Source organism: Mandrillus leucophaeus, unplaced genomic scaffold (genome assembly GCF_000951045.1).
Source record: "Mandrillus leucophaeus isolate KB7577 unplaced genomic scaffold, Mleu.le_1.0 Scaffold48, whole genome shotgun sequence".
In the NCBI taxonomy this organism is placed as follows: Eukaryota; Metazoa; Chordata; class Mammalia; order Primates; family Cercopithecidae; genus Mandrillus; species Mandrillus leucophaeus.
In genome coordinates this window covers 5,403,712-5,411,589 of record NW_012105142.1, presented here as the reverse complement: position 1 = coordinate 5,411,589, position 7,878 = coordinate 5,403,712, and the positions used below count along the sequence as shown (strand labels likewise).

The 7,878-nt window shown below is 40.9% G+C and overlaps 1 pseudogene; it reads right to left on the bottom strand.

The window, feature by feature from the left end:
• Positions 1-1,900, bottom strand: part of LOC105550383 — a 46,832-nt pseudogene extending 44,932 nt beyond the window's left edge.
• Positions 1,901-7,878: the final 5,978 nt, after the last annotated feature.

The window sequence follows — 7,878 nt, the reverse complement described above, 5'->3', positions numbered from 1 at the left end:
CCGCCCCCGCCGAGCGCCCCCTCCCGGCAGGCGGACTGCTGCTCTCGCTGAAGCTCTGGCGTGGGGCTGCGCGGGACCAACGGGAGGGAAGTTGAACCGGGACATCATTGGAGATGATTTTTGAAAAACGAGTAAGCCATGCCTGGAATGAGGGAGAGTGGGAAATACACTGGATTGAGAGTCAGACGACATGGTGTTTAGACGGGCTTTGGCCATTCTTAGGGGCACTGCCTTGGGCAAATCATTTCCCCTTTCAGGCTCACCTCACCTGTGCCAGGATGCTGCCCCCCACCCCGCCCCCATGGCCAGAAAATTCCACCACCAAAATCAGTCTCTCTCTCTCTCTCTCCTCTCAACACACACACGCACACGCACAGTGTATTTTCAAAGAATGTCAAATGTAGTATTTTTTTTATTATTGATCAAAGGCAGCTGTAGCTTCCAATAATAATGGCTAACATTTACTGAGTACTGTGTGCGAGACACCCTCCTGCATGCTTTACCTGAATTATCTTATTTAATCTTCAAAAACCATCCCGTGAGAGAGGAACTATTATTATACCCATTTTACAGAGAACTAATTGGAGAAGTGAAGTGACTTCTCCAGTCTAACTAGGTAAAGCCAGGAGGCGAAAGCTGACAGACTACAGCAGAAACCCTTTAGTGTCTCTGCCAGGCCCTCACTGCCAGGCTGATGAGAGGAGCCTGAGATAGCCCATGTCACCAGGACACCAGGCAGGGTGAGTCCACAGGAGGCCGGGAGCCTGGACATGACACCCAGTGCAGCCTTGTCATAGGGAAACATTTTCACTTACTGCTTGGAAGGAAAACCTGGGCTACAGTCTCTCAGATCCCCTACAGCTGAAATAAAACGGAGCCAGGAGAGGTGATTGTGGAAACCTGCACTTAATTCAGCTAGCTTTGCCAGGAAACAAGATTTCTCTGACTTGTGTGCGGAGTCTGACCTTGCATTTATTTGTTCACTGAACAAATATTTATTGAGCACCATAAGGTGAAAACACAGAAAACAATAAAATGAGGACTAACAACGGGGCTGGAGGACTAAGGTAGCTTTTTCATAATTTTTCCCTTTAACCCTCCCGCCCATAAACCTCACAAGTGGCAGCACTTCTCCTTACCCATTTTCATTATCACTGGAGACAACACAGCTCACTTCTTATTCAATTACCAAATATTTCTTCAAACATCGAGGTATTACTCAAACCAGTGCTTCTAGAAAATTATTTGAAAGAAACAGGAAGCAACAGAGTCAGACAAAATACCAATGCTATTGCAAACTCCATTAAGGAGAAACTATTGATTACATGGGATACATTTCCTAGACACAGCCTTTCTCATTTCCAAACCTGTGTCACGACATATTCACTACTTGTTCAGATTCTATCAGAGGTTTTTAGAGTGTCTCCCTAAGTGGTGACCTGTTAAACGCACATATTTCTTGGGAGTTTTCTTTCCCTGCCCCTCCACATCCTAAAGAAACTATTTTTCTTCTTCCTCCTTTTCAATCTCTTCCCTTGTAGCCTATCACAACCTTCTACTTGCCCTAAGGTGGACATCACCTACTGCTATTCTTTTTTATATCTTTGCTCTTTTTATCACTACTGGGTCCTCACCCTCTGTTTAAACATGGGCTCACAAATACCTGTGCTCCCCCTAAAACCTTCCCAAAGCCCAACTTCAACCTTGAGAAACTGTCCTCTTGCTTCCCTTCTTGGTAGCCCCAAACTTTTCAGTACAGTGCCTCCCTCTCCTGCTTTCTTGCAGGCCAGCAGCCCCTCCTGAGGCCCCCAACCTCCACCCCACAGCACTGACGTGGCTGACCACCCACCCCTGTGCTCTTTCCTCCCTTGCCCTCTGTGTCCTCTCGCTTGATCTCCATTCTAGTTCTCTGACTACAGTAGTACCTGGGTCAACTGTGGTCTGAAAAGATTGAATAAAAAATTCCAGAAATAAATTATAAGTTTCAAATTGTGAGCTGTTCTGAGTAGCAAGACTCATTCCTTTGTCCAGAAGTGCCCACACTGTATATACATTACCCATCTGGTAGTCACTGTCATGGCCGAAGGAAAACTTCTCCTTCACCCTTGAAGGTTTGCTGAAAATCAACCAACAAAAGGCAGATTAATAAGAGAAAAAGCATACAAATGTATTCACGTGCACAGGGTTGGGGATATTACACAGGATGACCGTACCACGCAGTGGGGTAGAGATGGTTGTACACCCTTCTTCTTAGGGCAAAGGGAGGTGAGGAAGTATAGATGATTCGGGGGTAGGAAATTATTTGTGGGGAGAATTCCATGGGCTTAAAGAACATACAATGACCTGGGACGAAATCTGTTAAGCCCACAGAGCAGGCAAGGGTTTATGACAAAAGTGTGTCCAGGGGTATTGAAAAACTCCAGTCTTTCTTCCTGCAATATAAATTCAGTTAATGAAAATTCAGGGAAGAAACCCAAGGTTTCTTCTTCGGTGAAGAAAGAAGAAGAGGATTCTTTGGTGGGTCAGACTTTAGGCAGAAAAAGGAACTTCATCTGTGCTTTGTGAGAGACAGAGAATTGGAAGAAGGGATAGTGAAGGTCAGAGAGACCTTGAGGCTGCTTCTCCAGCTCACCATGACAAAGCACTGTGGTTTGGGGTATCAGTTTCTGGGCCCCAATGTCACTTAGTGGCCATCTCAATTATCAGATCAAAAAAGCATAGTATGGTGTATACAGGGTTTGGTACTACTTGTAACTTCAGGCATTCATTGGGGGCCTTGGAACAGCATAGTGGGAGTACAGTAGTGTCCCCAAGGATAAAGGGGCACTACTGTACTCTTTCCTGTCCTTGTTTTTCTTCCTGCCTCTCAGATTCTCTAAGCCTAGGTGATTCCCAGGGCATATACTAGAGAAGGCCTAGTGCAGGTTATGGTGATTTATGCAAGAAAGTAGATTTGCTCATTCATTTGTCCAATAATAAATATATGTAGTATAGACTGTGTGTCAGACATTGTTCTACATTCTAGGGTAACAGGGCAAATAAGACAGCCAATGTCCCAGCCTGAACAGAATTTACAGCCTAGTGGAAATACATGATGAAAAGGTTAAAAAAAAAATCAATTCACAAGCAAATTTCAGTTATAAAAAATGCAAAAAAAAAAAAAAATTCAATGATGTGACAGAAAATGAAGGGGAACAAATTCAGATTTTATGCAAAACACTTGGCTTTAAACTGTTAGCAACTACTTTTTTTTAAAGTTAAATATCATGTAAGCCAGAAAAACTTTGCTTCCCGGGCCAAATTGGCCCATGGCCCACCAGATTGTGATTTCTGTTCCAAGCCCCGACTACTGAAAGTGTAGTCCAGGGACCAGGAGCTTGTTAGAAATACAGAGCCCCTCCCTCCCTCCCTGACCTGTCCCCAGAGCTGCTGGATCAGAATCTGTGTTCGACAAGATCCACAGTCCCCGAGTGACATCATTCACATTTGATGCAAGGGCCTTCAGAACTCACGTCTCTCCTGAGGCTGTTTCAATTTTTATATTCCTGCTGGAAAACGTGACCTGGGGTTCTTACCTGTGGTTCACCTCCACCTCCACCTCCACTATGCTGCAAAGCCACACCTAAGCACAGCACATCTTCCAGTTCAGATGTCTCTCACCACATCCCACTCCCCAACCACAGCCTGTGTGGGCTGCCACCATGTCCCCTAGGGTTGCTGGGGCAGCATATAGGAAGTCACACTCAAGCCTCCACCTGCCCCAGCCCTTCAGAATTGACTGCTCCCCTCTTGCTGCTTCTGGTCTAGAGGTCTCAAACTATCCAAAGTCTAGATCAAAGACACAAAGCAGAGAAGTGAGTGCTGCTGTTTCTCCAGTGGGCAGGAGATGAGCCAGTGTTGCCACGTGGGCCTTTCAAGAGAAGCCATAAAGCTAAATGTAATCAGACAATTTCTGTATTAAAATGTTAACATCTAGTTTTTAAAAATTCAAACAGTATCCCTGCCAAATAAAACCTATCTGCAGACCACTAGTTTGAGACATCTAAGACCTAGTCTGCATGGTGCATTGTCACAAAGGCTGTGCACTCTTTGAAGGCAAGAAATGTGTCATGTTCCTCATTGCGTTGCAGGCACCTACCACTAGGACCAATTTAGTAAAGGGAAAAACTAAATTAATACTGTTTCTTTCTGTGTGTGTGTGTGTGTCCTTTATCTTTTAAATTTTAGATTCAAGGGTACAGATGTGGGATACTTGCAAGGACATATTACATGATGCTGAGGTTTGGGTTTCTATTGATCCTAACACCCAAATAGTGAACATAGTACCTGTATTTTTCCATTTTCACACTGCTATAAATAACCACTTGAGACTGGGTAATTATTAAAGAAAAGAAGTTTACTTGACTCACAGTTCCGCATGACTGGGGAGGCCTCAGGAAACTTACAATCATGGAGGAAGGCGAAGGGGAAGCAAATCACATCTTACATGGTGGCAGGAGAGACAGAGAGAAAGAGAGAGAGGGGAAAAAGGAGAAGGAGAAGGAGAAAGAAGAAGAAAGAAGAAAGAAGCAGCAGCAGCAGCAGCAGCAGCAGCAGAAGCAGCAGCAGAAGCAGAAGCAGCAGAAGCAAATACTTTTAAACAACCAGATCTCGTGAGGACACACTATCATGACAACAGCAAAAGGGAAATCTGCCCCTATGATCCAATCACCTCCCACCAGGTCCGTCTCTTGACACATGGAGATTACAATTCCGTATGAGATTTGGATGGGGACACAGAGCCAAACCATATCAGTACCCAATAGGTAGTTTTTCAGCCCTTGCCCTCTTCCTTTTCTTCCACTTTTTGGAGTCACCAGGGTCTACTGTTCTTATCTTTATGTCCATGTAAACCCAGTGTTTAGCTCCCACTTACAAGTGAGAACATGCAATATATGCATTTCTATTTCTGCATTAGTTTGCGTAGGATAATGGCCTCCAGTTGCATTCATACCGCTGCAAAGGGGATGAGTTCATTCTTTTTTATTGCTGTGTAGTATTCATGGTATATATGTGGTACATTTTCTTTATCCAGTTTGCCACTGATAGGCACCTAGGTTGATTCCATGTCTTTCCTATTGTGAACAGTGCTGCATGAACATACGAGTGCAGGTGTCTTAGGTAGAATGATTTCTTTTCCTTTGGGTATATACCCAATAATAGGACTGCTGGGTTGAATGATTGTTTTATGTTTAGTCCTTTGAGAAATCTCTAAACTGTTTCCCAAAGTGGCCAAACAAACATCCCTACCAACAGTGGACAAGTGTTCTTTTTTTTTTTTTTTTTGGCAACCATGCCAACATCTGTTATTTTGTGACTTTTTAATTAATAGCATTTTGATTGGAATGAGATGGTCTCTCATGGTGATTTTGATTTGCATTTTTCTGATGATTAGTAATACTGAGCATTTTTTTCATAGGCTTGTTGGCCACATGTATGTCTTCTTTTGAGAAGTGTCTGTTCATGTTCACGTCCTTTGCTCACTTTTCAATGGGGTGGTATTTGTTGTTGCTGATTCATTTAAGTTCCTTACAGATACTGGATACAGTTATTTGTTGGATGCATAGTTTACAAATATTTTTGGCATTCTGTATTTTCGGTTAATAGTTTATTTTGCTGTGCAGAAACTCTTTAGTTTAATTAGGTCCCAACTGTCCATTTTTGTTTTTGTTACATTTGCTTTTGAGGACTTAGTCATAATTTCTTTGCCCAGGCCAATGTCCAGAGAGTGTTTTTCAAAGGTTTTCTCTAGGAATTTTATAGTTTGAGATCTTACATCTAGTCTTTAATACATCTTTAGCTCATTGTTATATGTGGCAATAGATAGAGGTCTAGTTTCATTCTTCTGCCTATAGTCAGACAGTTTTCCCAGCATCATATATTGAATAAGGTATCCCTACCCATTACTTTGTTGTTGCTATTGTCGTTGTTACCTTTGTTGAAGATCAGTTGATTGTAGGTGTGCATCTTTATTTCTGAATTCTCTATTCTGTTTCATTAGTCTATGCATCGATTTAGTATCAGTAACATACATTTTTGATTACTGTAGCCTTGCAGTAGTTTGAAATCAGGTGATGCAATGCCTCTGGCCTTGTTCTTTTTGCTTAGGATTGCTTTGGGTACTCAGGTACTTTGGTTCCACATGAAATTTAGAATAGTTTTTCCTAGTTTTGTGGAAAGTGAAGTTGGTAATTTGATAGGAATAGCATTGAATTTGTAGGCTGCTTTGGGAAGTATGGCTATTTTAATGATACTAATTTTTCCAATCCATGAGTATGGAATGTTTTCCATTTGTTGTGTCATTTATACTTTCTTTCAGCAATGTTTCGTAATTCTCCTTGTAGAGATCTTTCACTTTCTTGGTTAGATATATTCCTAGGTATTTTATTTTTTTGTGGCTATTGTAAATAAGATTTCAGTCTTTACTTGGTAATCGGCTTGAACATTATTAGTGTATAGAAATGCTACTGACGTTTGTATGTTGATTTTGTATCCTGAAACTTTACTGAAGTCATTCATTGAGTCTAGAGATCTTTTGGTGGAGTCTTTGTTTTTTTTTAGGTACAGGATTATATCATCAGTAAAGAGAGAGAACATGACTACTTCTTTTCCTATTTTAATGCCTTTTACTTCTTTCTCTTTCCTTATTGCTCTGGCTAGGACATCAAGTACTGTGCTGAATAAAAGTGGTGAAACTGAATATCCCTGTTGTGTTCCAGTTCCTAGGGGAAATGGCCCAGCTTTTGGCCATTCAATATGATGTTGGCTGTTGCTTTATCATAGATGGCTCTTATTATTTTGATACATATTACTTTTATGCCTAGTTATTTGAGGGTTTTTATCATAAACAAATGCTGAATTTTATCGAATGCTTTTCCTGTATCTATTAGATAATCCTGTAGTTTTTGTTTTTATTTCTGTTTATAGGTTGAATCACATTTGTTAATTTGCATATGTTAAACTAATCTTGCATTCCAGAAGTAAAGCCCATTTGATCATGTGTGAACTAAGTTTCTGATGTGTTGCTAGATTTAGTTTGCTAGTATTTTGTTGAGGATTTTTGAATGTATGTTCATCAGGGATATTGGCGTGTAGTTTTATTTTTTGGTTGTGTCTTTGCCAGATTTTGGTATCAAGATGATACTGGTTTCATGGAATGTTTTAGGAAAGAATCCCTCCTCTTCAATTTTGTTTGAATAGTTTCAGTGTGATTGGTACTAGCTGTCTTTTATGTGTCAGGTAGAATTCAGCTGTAGTCCAGGGCTTTTTTTGGTGAGAAGCTGTTTTTATTTGTTTTTGTTGTTTGTTTGGTAGTGAGTATCGTTCTTTTATTTCCATGTTTAGAACTTCCTTAAGCATCTCTTGTAAGCCTTGTCTGGTGGTCGTAGATTCCCTTAGCTATTGCTTGTCTGGGAAAGACTTTATTTCTGCTTTATGAAGCTTAGTTTGTTGGCATATAAAATTCTTGGCTGGCATTTCTTTTCTTTAAGGATTCTAAATATGGGTCTCAATCTATTCTGGCTTTTAAGGTTTTTGCTGAGAAGTCTGCTGTTCATCTGCTGGGTTTCCCTTCATAGTTAACATGACCCTTTTCTTTAGCTGACTTTAAGATTTTTTTTCTTTCACACTGACCTTGGATAGTCTATATGCCTTGGGGATAGGTGTCTTTTATAGTATCTTGCAGGAGTTCTCTGGATTTCTAATATCTGCATGTTGACCTCTATAGAAAAGTTGGGGAAACTTTCCTGAATTATATTCTCAAATATATTTTCCAAGTTGCTTACTTTCTCTTCTTCTCTCTCAAGAGTGCCAATATGTCATAGATTTTTATTGCTTTAC